General features: G+C 40.7%; 1 protein-coding gene across 2 annotated transcripts in view; it reads right to left on the bottom strand.

The window, feature by feature from the left end:
• Positions 1-10,810, bottom strand: part of APBA1 (amyloid beta precursor protein binding family A member 1) — a 141,025-nt gene extending 130,215 nt beyond the window's left edge. For both annotated transcript variants that reach the window (XM_038403220.2, XM_038403221.2), the window contains exon 1: positions 10,677-10,810. The gene's annotated coding sequence lies outside the window, so the exon portion shown is untranslated. The remainder of the gene's footprint in view (positions 1-10,676) is intronic.
• Between the last annotated feature and the right edge of the window lie 3,876 nt (positions 10,811-14,686).

Here is a 14,686-nt window from a genome sequence, read left to right as displayed (position 1 = left end):
ATCTGCAAAATACTGTAGCTGGACTGATAAACCCCAGTTTCTTCCCACCAAACTACATTGGTGCCTTGCCTCTTCTTCACTTGATGACACTAATGGAAAGCCCCTGGGAAACCAGCATAACTAAGTTGCTAATGCAATTGTCAAGAGAAGTCTCTTCTTTGTACTGTTCATCTTTTTGCCATAAGCAGTATATTCCCTCTTTCCATAAACTCATTAACATTCACTTGTTTCTTTCATGCTGTTCAAACTAAGGGTAAATGACTTTACAGCATGTCACTTAAATTGTAAATTTTTTGTACTGATGTCCTAAAGGGATGCAAATTTAGCATTACTACTTTAGGTAAACTAGGCAACATTTGTACCCCAGATATACGAATGCTACTGGGAACCAAAGAATGAGAAATTTAAAAAAAAAAGTCTTTTGTCTGATGGGTGCCTAGGGGCACCTCTTCTGACCTGGTTGTATCTACAGTCTTCTGGATTTTTATGATTTTCCAATGGCTTCCAAACAGGAATTGGATAAATTTTCTCTGTTCAAGGGAATGATGGAGCACGTAAAGTATTCAATTCACTAGTTTATAGTGTAAATGTTTACACAACTCACTGAGAAAACCATTTTGGTCCTGGAGATCTGGAAGGTTTCTTATAGCATTTTAAATTTCATCTGTTGATATCTCTACTTCAAACTGTACTTTTGTCCTTCTGTAGTCAGCAAGATTTTTAAGTTATCCAAAGAACTGTGTATTTGTGTTACAGTAGGAGTTCATCTGTATATAATACAGCTTTAAAAAATGCATTCGACACACATAACGATATCCTGGACAAACCTTATTGAGTGAAGTATTTTAGGAGCTCACTGCACAAAAATACCAATGTTTTGAGGGACTGTATGTATTTCCATGGAGGAGGGAGACCAAAGCCCTCCAGGAACTAAGAACAGTGAGGGGTGGTTAGGCCCATTCACTCAAGTTGTAACACCTCCAGAGAGCTACCGCCACTTCCAGCAAGGCTTGCATATACTGTTTTAAACCAGATTCACTAAGGAACAACAGACAAAGAATGGATTTTTGGTTAAACAGCCTGAGTTAAAACTGACTCAGGGCCTTCCTTCTGTTCCAGCAAAAAGACAAGACCTCTGGGGGAAAAGTGGACCCCAATTCTTAGGGAGGAATTGGAAGTTTTTGGTCCATTGAGGCCTCATAGGACTTGCACGCTGGTTCCGAGCTGAAGCTGTGATGAACTTGTGATCACAGAATAAAATCCTTTGTGTGGTTTGAAGGACTAATCACCAACCAGAACTCCTACTGGAGTTTGGGTGATCTCTGGTAAGCTTATTAACATGGATATAGGCTCTTTTATTGTTTTAAAAAGTTTTCCTCTGTAATGCTTTCACCTTAAGAATAAATGTGTTTGCTGAGAAAGAGTTGTGTGGTGACTTACCTCTGGCACTGTCTTTTGAGGGGAGAAGCAAAAAAGGCCAGTTTAGGACAGTCTGTCTTTTGCTGGGGAATAACACAGTAAAGGTAGGGAATTGTTCAGTCTGGAAATACCGCAGGCAGAAGGGAGAGAGAGGTGTGTCTCCCCCCAAAAGAGGCAACGGCTAAAGAGCCTAGAGCCTAGGCTGGGTGTCCTTGCTGGAATATACAGATGCAGTTGTCCTGAATTGTGAAAGCATCTATTGTAGCTTTTTTTAAAAGTCAGTTCTTATCTTATATTCCTTTACTACTATAAATACAATGGCCAGGACATTTTTGAAAGCATACAGTTAGCTTTTCCGCTCCAAAAAAATGAACTTTGGGTGTATGACAGCAGATTGTTCCCTAAAGGCAATAATGTTGTCATCATGCAACTGAATTTCTTCAGCTTGAGGTTTATTTTATTGGGAAGTACCACTGATCATTTTTTTGCTGCAGAGATTTCAATTTCCTTTCGAAAGATGCCTGCTCTGCTAGAAGGGTTATTTTGGATACTATTCATTCCTTTAATGCACACTTTCTACTACAACTGCGCAGCAATTTCCCCACTGTCACTTAATTCAAAATATTGCTTAATATTATCCAAAATGTGTGGATACTTTATCTAATGTGGGCTTTAACACAGCACTAATATCTCCTTTAAGAAAGAATTCATTGTGTATTAGATAAGAGTAATTAGTGAATAAATCTGATAGAAAATCAAGATATGCAGGAGGGGCACAGAGATAATGTCCCTTCTCACCTACAATGAGGTACCCACCCCAATGAGAACAAGTTGGTGAAGGGAAGTGGCCATAATAATACATCAAGTAGCATAGTATACAGCAAATACATGTCCCAGTCCCACTCAGTCTTTAGGAGGAAATGTAAAGATAAGACATTCTTAGATTCCCCTCCCACAGTTAAACTACTGAGTAACCAGTATGTTGCCACCTGAATGAAAAAGGTTCATTAAATTAAAAAAGTCTAAATTTCATGTTTTTCACACATTAAAACTGTATACACTACCCTGCTGAGGGTAAAGTGAGAAAACTGGTTATTATAAGGTCATGGTTAAGGACAGGAGTCCAGGCATTAAAACTATAATTGAACCAATATTATTAAATATACAGTAATACTCTCTTAGTAGTTCCCAGCTGATTGTCAATAATAAAATGAAGCAAGTTAAAAGACAGCTCTCTTTCTCTCTTCTTTTCCCATATTCTTAGTATACTTCTTGGAAAGGAAATTTTTCAAGGCCTATGAAATGTGCTCACTTTGTTTAAAACATTAAATAAAATTAACCACGAAAAAAAAATCTGAATTATGTCATTGGAACCTTTTAAATGTTAGGCATTTTCAGCAAGGCAAGCCATGTCCTTGAGTGAGAGCAGAAATCTGAGTTTAGCCCTACTTAGTAGTTTTAGTCAGGTAGAAAGATCAATAGGAGGGAACATCAGGACCATAATGAAAGTATAGGATATTGAAAATGTTCACTAAGTTCTATCTATGTTAAAAGGATATAAGTGGTATTTTGTATAGATCTCCTTATTCAGTACATTGGCTATATGGACAGCGTAGGCTCCTCTCAGTCAGGACCATAAAAGGTTAGGTACTCATACAAATATTACCAGAGAAGTTCCCTATTAATTAAAATGTAATCACTGAAGCTAAGCATATACCATATAACTAATAAGAAGGATTAACTGCTTAAATTCTTCATTTAACAAATAACATTGTAATTTTAATTTCATACCAGCATTAATTTAATACAGGAAGTTGCCCAAAGACTTTAACTGAGTTTTTCTGCTCTTAAGTTCTTGCAAAATTCATAACTTCTTCAGGGTTTTTAAACATGAAAGTTGACGTTTCTTTAAAATCATCATGAGGGTTACTGACACTGACATGCTCTCAGCCCTCCCAAAAACCACTCTCCCCCCCCCACATACACACAACACACTCCCTGTCACATTCCACCCCCCCACCCCATTTGAAAAGCATGTTGCAGTCACTTGTATGCTGGGATAGCTGCCCATAATGCACCGCTCCCAATGCTACTGCAAGTGCTGCAATGTGGCCATGCCAGTGCGCTTGAAGCTGTCAGTGTGGACAGACTGCAGCGCTTTCCCTACTGCACTCTATGAAGGCTGGTTTAACTCAAAGCGCTCTACATCTGCAAGTGTAGCCATGCCCTAAGTGTGTCTTCTATTTTCATTATATTCACCTTTATCTTCAAAGGGTTTATCTAGACTAGGATAAAAGGTGCATTTTAAAAATGTATTAGCAAAAAAGTGTTAACAACCTAGTGTTGACAGTGTGAGTTGTGTTTCCCCCTGCTAGGGCTCACCTTGACCAGATAACGCATGTTAAAATAAAACTTGGCTTTCCTATCCTAAGGTTTTAAAACGTGTTAAAAATAAAAAATGCTCCTTTTATTCATATCTACACAAAAGAGCTAAGTAGTTGAATTTGGGTTTTTCACATATTGTAGGCAGGCATCTATTGTTGTTTGAGCTCTTTTATATATTGCTGTTAATTGATTTTAAAATCCTTCTGTTATTCCAATTAGTTGGTCTAAGGAGGACTGATTATTATTTATATAGCTGTTGCACCTCAGGTCCTATCTGAGATCAGGGCCACTTTGCATCAGGCATTATACAAACACACAGTATGAAAGAGTACCTGCCCCCAACAACCTTACAACTGAAACAGCAGACCTGGTTAAAAAAAAAAAAAGTATATTTCAACAAAACAAATTGAAAAAACATGATTTTTTTTTTGTTCATTCTAAAATTTCAGTGATATTTTTCTTCTTTTTCTCTTTTTTGACTAGCTGTACCTATGAGCAAACATTCCTAACCGGTAAACAAGGAACCAAGGACAACATGGGAAGGGTCAGGGACATGATAGCCTACAAGTATTTGAAAGCAGGGTTGGTGTATAGAGTTCCTGGCTATGGAGCTAATGTGATTATATCCTAGTAATGTCATCACATCAGCCTGGAGCCCATGAAGAGCAGACTGCCCTAAAGCAGGACACATCTATTGCAGGACCAGGAGATATCCAGATGGGGCAGCGCTTCCTACAGCAGCTCTGCTCACCTTAGAGAGATGGGGGTGGCTCTGGCTCTTCAGATAGCAGTGGGTGCACTAATCATCACTAATCTTCTGGTGGCTCAACCTTCAGGTAGCCACTGCTATTTGGGCAGCAGTGGAAGAGGAACTTCAGCTGCTGCTGCTGCTGCTCCTCCCCCTCCTCTTCAGGCACTGGGGAGAGCAGGCCTGACTGCCACTGCTGCTGGTAGGGTGGCAATGAAGGGGAGACCCCAGCTACCATGAGAGAAGCCAGAATTGGAAGGGGTCTACCATAATCTCAAAGCAGAGGGCTGTAGGAGGGGACCTCAGCCACCCCATTAGACGACTCTGATAGGGTGATAGTAGCAGGGTGACCCCCTACACAGAGCCCTCTGTTGGGGCATTCAGATGAGCGACCCATAGAGGGCCTTCTGCTGTGGTGGCAAAAAGTTGAGAGCTCTCCCACACATAGGGAGAGTCCTGTACTTGGGACAGAGGGACTCACGTCCTCCATCCTCAGGAATGGGACAGGGAGTGATAGGCAGGGAATGAGGGAGGTTCCAGTCCGTCCAAGGAGCAGCAATGGCAAGCTATCTGCAGGTGGTTCTTGCGTAGGTGGGCCCTGCCGCCACCACTTCAAATGGGAACAGGGCCACAGTGGGGACAAGACAACATGAGCCTTGCAAGGGGTGTGTACCTTTGATTGTCTTACCTTAAGTTTCCCTGAAAGGTGTCAACTTCAAGCAGGAAGCAGAGTCTTTATTGGTGATAAAAGAAGTTAAGTTAGAGTGGTAGAATAGAAGTGAAGCTAAGAGTAATGATGTGAAAGTAGGAGAAGGATCACTTAGGAAGATAGGACTGCAAGACTGGATCTGATTCACAATCCATCTGTTGCACTATCCTGTCTCTGACAGTGCCTAGCAGCCAATGATTCAGAGGAAGGAGCAAGAAACCCCATTAGGCAGATGTGAAATAATGTGCTCCCTACCTGAAAACTCTTCCTAAACCAGTCTTTAACCATTAAGGATTAAGCTCTGAAGCATGAGAATTAGTATCTCTACCAAAATGTATGTAACCACTAGCTATGGATACTCGTCATCCATATTGATGTTCAATCCTCTTTTTGAATCCTTTTAAGTTTTTCATCTCAATGACGTCCTGCAACGAGTGCAACAGTTCAAATGTGCATTGTGGGTAAAATTATTTCTTTTTATCAGTTTTAAATGTACCACCTTTTAATCTTACTGAATGTCTCCATGTGCTTTTGTTATGGGACAGGGAGAACATTCTGTCATTTATTTTATATATTTTTATCTTGTCCCTTCTGATTAGTTTCCTTTCTGAGTTAAGTTAGATGTGTTGGTAGAGTTTGCCACAGTCTGACAGAAGCGGGGAAAGCTCTTTGACTCAAGACATTCAAAACCAGACTAGATAAAGCACTAGAAAAGTACTGTAGGAAACAATCTTGTATTGGCAGCAAGATACACTAGTGACCTACAATGTCTTTTTCCATCCCTCATTTCTATGACTCTATAATGATATTTGTCCGTGTTTCAACTTCAGTAAAATATAGGAAGATTGTTTTAGAATTAGGAAAAATGCCATCACCATCATGCAAGTCTCCATATGAATTACTCATGGAAAATGCAAAAGGAAAATCCTTAATTTCCATTTTAGAAGCAGCACACAAGGACACTTCCCCAGGCCCTTCCAGTAAAAATAACAAACATGCAGCCTTGTATGAGCATAAGTTCTCACCGTGAAAATAGAAAAATACTGTTACACTGCTCTTAGCTGCTGGTTCATCAAATCGGTCAATACTATGAAGCAAGATTAATCAATCCTTTGTTTTTGAACATTCCTAACCCCAATACCATCTGCATCACACAATCTATTTTATTCCATTTTGGAAGTGAATGAACAGACAGTAGCCTACAAACCTCAGATTAATTAAAAGACTTGCAAGTTTTATACAATAAAACCACTACCACAAAAATATGCTCTTATAACATTAAAGAGTCTAACTTAAATCCAAAGTAGCTAGGAGTCAGAGTTAAATCTCTCTTAACTAACTACCGTAATACTGACCCTACATACTTCAGCACATAGGATATCTATGATCATCCATTGTTTGGATATACATAGTAGGGCCTAGTTCCCATCTCAGTTACTCTTGATTTACTCTGGGTTAACTCCATTAAAATCAATGGAGTTAGTCCACTATAAAATATGCATAAGAGAAGCAGAATCTGATCTGCGAGACCTGGGCGTAAAGATGCGAGTTGAAAGCTTCAGCTTTCATTTTGATTTTTCTTGGTTTTGTCATTTTGAAGACACACTATGAACTTGAAATCTATAATCATTTTAAAAAATTCAGAATTAGTTTCAGGTTTTAAACCTGCCCTCAAACTTGCATAGTACCACAGTGAACTTAGTAGGGTGCACTGCCTCCTGCTAACTTTTGTAGTTTTACAACCATATTTTCCTGATTATAACTGTCCTGTTGCTACCCACTCAGACACAAGGGAAAACAGTGAAACTGAGTTTACATAAAACACTGTCAAATACACAAATAAGATGAGAAATAGTTTTCTCCTCTCATCCCTTTCAGTTCTAGTACTATTAGATATTACTTTTAACAATAATAGGTTAAAAATTTTCAAACAGAAGTGTAATTTTTCAAGCTGACCAAAAACTTTTTCAAGTTTGTTGTGGGTTTTATGGTAAATGTTATTTTATGCTACAGACATATATTAGAGCCGACATCAGAGAAATCAAAAGCCTACTTCTTGTCCCATTGAAGTCAAAGAGCCCTGAATTAACTAACACCACGTAGAGATAAATCAGACTCTGGGTTTCTCATAGTTTTCAATCAGCTCCCCACATATTTTAGCCAAGGAGACCTAGGAATAAACTTGCTGAGAGTGTTATGGAATCTTTAATATCCACATAGAGCACACAAGACCACCATTTTTAAGGTTTCATCCTAAAGATGCATTCACTGTGAACTACATGTAATTCAATTTATCTGTCTCAGAAGAATGAAGCACTGAACTGAACATGCCAGTATTTCACACCTTTGGTTCCAGGGAGTCTAGCGATTTCAAACACAACCTGACCACATTACATCAAGTGTCATAGAACATAATGGCTCCTTCAGAGCTATTAATCTATAGCGAAAATACATCCTGAGACAATTTTAAAAACAAATACATTAAACAGATCTCCCCCACATCCTCCTGAAACATGAATTACAAAACCCATTATAGCTAGATATTTGGGGGGAAGCCACTAAGTACAGAATACAATGGAATTGGTTTTAAGTTAAGTAATTATGAAACAGAAAGAAGGAAGCCTAAAAAAGGATTTCTGCTTCTCCTCCTCCTCCCCTCTCAAAACAGCTCTCATTCCTAGCTAACCAGCACCTTGCAATAAAATCCTCTTCTCCTGGCATTCTTTCACTGTATAACCAAAGGGTCAATCTATGGATATTTTTTCTTTAACAGCCTTCTAAAGGGCTGGCCTTTGCATCTGCTAGAAGATGGAATAATAGTCAGAAAGGCATTACTTTATTTTAAGTGAAGACAGCACATTATTGCAAAATAAATGTATTGCTGCAAGCTACAATCAAAAAAAAAAAAAAAAAGGTACAATAACTCAGGCCAGTGAATTACAGGATTTACCACTAGCCTTGCCTACCCATTACTTACCAAATCAATTCAGACTCACAGCTTCCTTACTTCATACTTTTTTTTCCAGTAAACACAATGGTGCTCTTCTTTCTTTCAACCAAGTTCTCAGTATACTTTATACTTGTTAATTAGAAATGAATTTTAAAAACTCAAAATGGATGAAAAATGCTTTATTTATTGAATTTGTACAATTTCCCATATTCCTTCATTTCAGCTACTAGAAATGTAACTTCTCACCATACATATACATACACACACACTATTTGGTTGGTAACAATACTTTAAAAAAAATAGCTTGCTGTTAAGTGGCAAAGAAGAGCTTCAGAAAGGGGAAAAATAATGACTTTTTTAGATTATAATTCCACAGAACTAACATAAGAACACAGACCCAACATTTAAAAGATTGCATCTATATAAAATGTATCCCTAAATCTTTGATAATTACACACAGTGACATTTGAAACAAATTCCAAATCAGAATGAAAAAAGTGTAGAAGAGGAAAAATAAAAGCTGTGCTATGGATTGACTGGGCAGAGAAAGCCCGATCTGAAGCACTGGAAATTAATGAAATACGAAACAATATGCAGATTTCTGACACCAGAGTTTCTAAACTGACTCTCACATTTAAGTGAAAAGTACAAATGACCCTCACTTTTGGATATCTATAAAAAGATTTACCCTTTATTTCTGAAACACTGATGATGACAGTATGTTGTGCATTTGTTTCTGGAGCTATGACAGACAGCCACAGGCTGCAAAGATAGGGGGGACACAGTTCAGATTTTGACAGCAATGCAGTGGAATTTAAAGTATTGTGACTGGAATATTTTCAAAAGAATGTTAATTGAGATTGTATGAAACATGTTAACAAAGAGGTATTAAAATACTTTGGTAGTATGTGTTATCATCTGGTATAAAGTAATGTGCAATGAGGGTACAATTTAATGACGTCTCATTTGTCCCACACCCCCTTGTTAGCTCATCCTTAATATATGCAGATCCAGGCAAACATCAATACCTTCAGTCCATTTTCTGTACCATTGCTTTAGTTCATGGGCAGTTATGACAAAAGATCTGTAGTGCACCTTACAGTAAGCTGAAATCCCCCATTCTAATAAAACCACAAGAAGTGGAAAGGCAGGTCATTTTTCTGAAAGCTCAGGCTTAAGTCCCCAGTATCCTACCTAAATGCAGATTTCCACATGACGACAGCAAAACAAACCTCAGTGAATTGCTACTGGCAAAACCAAGCTTCCCAGAAAGAAAGATAAAGATCTGCGATGACTGAGAGTGTGATTTAACTAAGCCACAGCCTGACTGCACCAGGATCTATGAAGATACCTCTTAGGACAAGAGCAGATCAAGAGGGTTCTGCTCCCTAAAAGTGGTATTCAACAATACCAGCTTGTCATCCTCATCCCAGTTCGAACACAGAGAGCTAGAGAGGCATGTGTTAGACCCTGGGATGCACCAGGGATGGGCTCAATCTCCTATTCCTGGAACCTCCTTTCAAAGCAGAGCAGTCAGGAGGAGACCAGCAGCACTTTCTGCAGGAGGAGATGTCATCTTCACCCACCGTTCTGCCAGGACCATGTGCTGCCCGTTCAGTTGCTACAGCCTCCTCTGTCCCCCCCCTCACCCCACCCCACCTTTTCCCACACTCTCAATCAAAGGAAAGGTTTCAGAGTAGCAGCCCTGTTAGTCTGTATTTGCAAAAGAAAAGGAGGACTTGGAGCACCTTAGAGACTAACAAATTTATTTGAGCATAAGCTTTCGTGAGCTACAGCTCACTTCAAAGTAATCTAGTAACAACACACGCCAACATAAAAGGGTTCATAGAGCAATACATTCCCCTCACACACAAAAACCCCACTTATAATTACTACTGTTATTGACACCGTTTGCAGCAAGACCTGGCCCCTGGGGCATTAATATATCTGTGTAGCTTTCATTGCAGTTTAGGGAGACATGCAAATCTCACTTCCTCTCTCTGACACTCACACACACACACTCCTAGAACCTGCTGTCTCCCATCCCCCCACCCCACTCCCACTGGTGCACACAGCAAGTGCCTGCCACAACACTCTGCACTTCTGATGCTGGCGGCTGCCACCACCTCATTTTTTCAGTCGCAGCATCCTCAGCTGCCAGCAGATCCGGGGGGGGGGGGGGAAGAATCGTGCCATATCCCCCTGTCTATCGCACCCAGGTTAGCTCACATCCCCTGCCACACACACACACACCCCTGTGCAGCCCGCCAGGCCCTGCTGCAGCCAGGCTTCTAAGCGAGCCCTCCTCCGTAGGCGGGCTCAGCACCTGCCCTCAGCACCAAATGCAAATCCATTGGGGGCCAGCCGGATTTCTGCCCCTTCCTTTATTTCCCCCCACTTCAGCCCAGCCCCAGCATCCCCCTCCCACAGCGGGCCGGGGAGCCGGCCGGGAGCAGCCTCTTTACCTCGGCTGGAGTCTGCGCAGGCCCCTTCAGCAGGCAGCGCGCTGCAGCGCAGGCGGGCGGGCGGGAACGAGCGTTCACTTCAGCGGCTCCCACCTCCAGCTCCACCATCTTCCTCCTCCTGCCGCGGCTCCCTCCCGCTCCGCAGCCACCGGCACGCAGCGCCGGGGCCAGCCCCCTCCGGCTGCTGCTCCGCCCCCCCCACCCCCCGCCCGCGTGACCACTGCCCCCGGGGACAGGCGGGGGCGCGGGTGCAGTCCCTCCTGCAGCAGCCTCAGGGGCGACCATGCAGCTCTTTTTCACATCGAGAGCAAGCAGCAGCAGATGCATCCATGTTGCAGCCGGGCTCCCTGTCTCATCCACAGCACAAGCACGCACCAGCCCCTCTCATCAACGGGAGCTGCAGATGGAGACAGGAGTAAGAGAGGTTTCAGAGTAGCAGCCGTGTTAGTCTGTATTCGCAAAAAGAAAAGGAGGACTTGTGGCACCTTAGAGACTAACACAGTTATTAGAGCATAAGCTTTCGTGAGCTACAGCTCACCAGTGAGCTGTAGCTCACGAAAGCTTATGCTCTAATAACTGTGTTAGTCTCTAAGGTGCCACAAGTCCTCCTTTTCTTTTTTAGGAGTAAGAGAGGCAGCTAGTAGCCACGCTCATACCAACAGCAACCCCCTACACCAAATTTCCACCTCTTCCCCACCAAAACCCACTCCACAATAACCCAAGTTGCGTTACAGACTAATACCAATTGAATGGGGGAAATTTACAACTATGGGGCGGATTTGTTTCAAAATGTGTGCCAAAACGCCATAAATAATTATGCAACTAGAGTTGAGCCTACACTTGCTTGAGCTTGGTGCACAAATCAAGTAAATGCGTCTTCAGTTACGTGTGAGAAGCGCCACTAGTTATTTGCATTCACATGTACCGATTTGCATATTTAATTTACACACATTTAATTGTGTTTATAAATGGGGCCTGATATCATGGAAGTGCTGGGAAGACTGGTATATGCACATTCATTTTTTCATGTTCAGGTAGGTCTCTGAGACTTTCATTATAAACGGAAGTCTTCCATTTTTTAAAGGGGGAGATTTTTAAAGATGCTTGAAACATAGTACAAAATAATAATAATTAATAATTCCCCATCTGCCACATAAGCTATGATAATTAAGTTGTGTTTGTAAAGTGCTTTGAGATACTTGGAAGAAAAGTAAATTAACTACTCAGTACCTATCTAGGAATGTAAAAGTTTACTGTGCTAATGTTAATTCAGAATTTAATCATCAGCAGGAATAGAACTTCATTTACCTGCTCCGACCATCGACCATTAATGGAGACTCTCTGTTAATTGGTAGTATTGCAGTGCCTATGACACACAGTTGAGCCGTTCTGATTCCATCCAGTAAATCACCCTTATACCTGTCCACCCTAGTCTGTTCACTATAGTATCCTACAACTGTAAAGTGTATAGTAAAATGTGCATAGTGCAAAGGTGTATGTTGTACAATAAGGCAAAAGGTCCAATTTTGCAGAGAACACATCTAAAACCTCTTGAATACAGTGCTGTGGTGTTTTTTGCTTAGACTATGGCTGTTCCAGCTTTTCTCCCCTCTCTGCTATAGAGAGCCCTTTTTCTTCCATTTCATTTTTTACTCTTGCTTGCTGTCTTTACTCATCGACTTAATGTTCCTGTTCTTTCTTTCTCATCCTCCCTCCTGCAGACGTCTACCAGCTCTATGTACTCATAGAGAGAGAAAGAATAACTCCTTATGGCACTGGGGCACAGGTTGGAGCAGAAGAAAGATACACCATTTGGTGGTATGCTTCATCTTCTTCTGCTCTTACACCATAACACCATTCAGCAGTGGCAGGGTGTGCACGCAAGACCCCAAAGCTTAAACTGTTATATCAAATAAAACCATTCAATTCTCACAAAAAAAACAAAATGTATTCTTAGATCCCAGCATGAAAAGCAGCATTTCAGTGTTGACTGAATAGCAACCCCCCCCCCAAAAGACTCCATATTCTAAATGCCTCTCCTCTCACAATTAGGACATGAATGGGCCTGTAAGGCTCAGGTTTTCTGTGAGACTGAGGAGATGCTGGTACACTCACTTGACAGTACTAGCACTACAGTAAACTGCACTGGCATTGTCCTGTAGGCCCCTAGGTATGACCAAGGCAAGGAGAAAGTAGTGGTAGTGGCAACCAAGTTACTACTGTACCTACCCAGTTCAAGCCATGCAGCTGTACGGCAGAACTTGAGCCAGCATTGTAGGTTTGCTTGTGTAGCCAGAATGCCACTACTGCTATTAGAAAAGGAGTACTTGTGGCACCTTAGAGACTAACAAATTTATTAGAGCATAAGCTTTCGTGAGCTACAGCTCACTTCATCGGATGCATTTGGTGGAAAAAACAGAGGAGAGATTTATATACACACACACAGAGAACATGAAACAATGGGTTTATCATACACACTGTAAGGAGAGTGATCACTTAAGATAAGCCATCACCAACAGCAGGGGGGGGAAAGGAGGAAAACCTTTCATGGTGACAAGCAGGTAGGCTAATTCCAGCAGTTAACAAGAATATCAGAGGAACAGTGGGGGGTGGGGTGGGAGGGAGAAATACCATGGGGAAATATAGTTTTACTTTGTGTAATGACTCATCCATTCCCAGTCTCTATTCAAGCCTAAGTTAATTGTATCCAGTTTGCAAATTAATTCCAATTCAGCAGTCTCTCGTTGGAGTCTGTTTTTGAAGCTTTTTTGTTGAAGTATAGCCACTCTTAGGTCTGTGATCGAGTGACCAGAGAGATTGAAGTGTTCTCCAACTGGTTTTCCTCCTTTCCCCCCCCCCGCTGTTGGTGATGGCTTATCTTAAGTGATCACTCTCCTTACAGTGTGTATGATAAACCCATTGTTTCATGTTCTCTGTGTGTGTGTATATAAATCTCTCCTCTGTTTTTTCCACCAAATGCATCCGATGAAGTGAGCTGTAGCTCACGAAAGCTTATGCTCTAATAAATTTGTTAGTCTCTAAGGTGCCACAAGTACTCCTTTTCTTTTTGCGAATACAGACTAACACGGCTGCTACTCTGAAAACTACTGCTATTGTTACTCCACCTCTCTCCCTTGTTTGGTGCACAGGAGAGAAATGGGTTGTCAAATAGTACTTTCCATTCTACTACATGAGATTAAATTAAATATTGGACTTCCAACTATCATGATGAGCAGTAACAATAGAAATCTGCAATGGATTCTCTCCCCAAAATCAGCAGTATTGAGGTTAGGGGTGGTATTAATTATTATTATATCCATAACAATTGTACCTAGAGAATCAGAAGTATGGGGTCCATTGTGCTAGGTGCTATACACACATAATAAAAAGACAGTTGACACCCCAAAGAGTTTACCAATTATGCAAGAGATTGAGTCTATACAAAATCTATGTAGTTCCTGCAGAATTGTGTGCGTTTTCTATTCTAGTTGGCCCTATTCTTAGATTTTAATACCAGCTATCACTGGCAGACATATGGAGAAAAATGTTAATATTTTCAGCTGAGAAATAATACGCTTTAAATAAGCAGATTTTTTCCTGCATTACTAATATCAACTTATTTCACATTTAATAATCTTTTATATCTCCAATTTGATTGTCACTATTTATGCCCTTTACTTACTTTTTGAATTTCAATTAGGACAGTGAAAATCCGTTAAGTCAGCTACAGTTTTGTTTATAGTCAGTTTCATTTTAGTTTCAGGTGCTCAGGTTCTTCATGCAGCAACGTTGGGGTTTTGTTTACTTGTGTAAAAATATTTCCACTAGGTTTTTTTAAAATGTAAAAGCATTTTTTAAGTTTTATAGAGCCTTGCTTCTACAAAATTTAATTTTCTGGACAAATGTAAATTGATATTGTCCCTTTAAACTGAACAGAATGGTATGTAAAAATTGTAAATATAACCAAAGCCAATAGAAATCTGCAAACTTTGCAGAACATTAGATTAACA

Source organism: Dermochelys coriacea, chromosome 5, assembly GCF_009764565.3.
Source record: "Dermochelys coriacea isolate rDerCor1 chromosome 5, rDerCor1.pri.v4, whole genome shotgun sequence".
NCBI lineage: Eukaryota > Metazoa > Chordata > Testudines > Dermochelyidae > Dermochelys > Dermochelys coriacea.
This window is presented reverse-complemented; position numbering and strand designations above follow the sequence as displayed.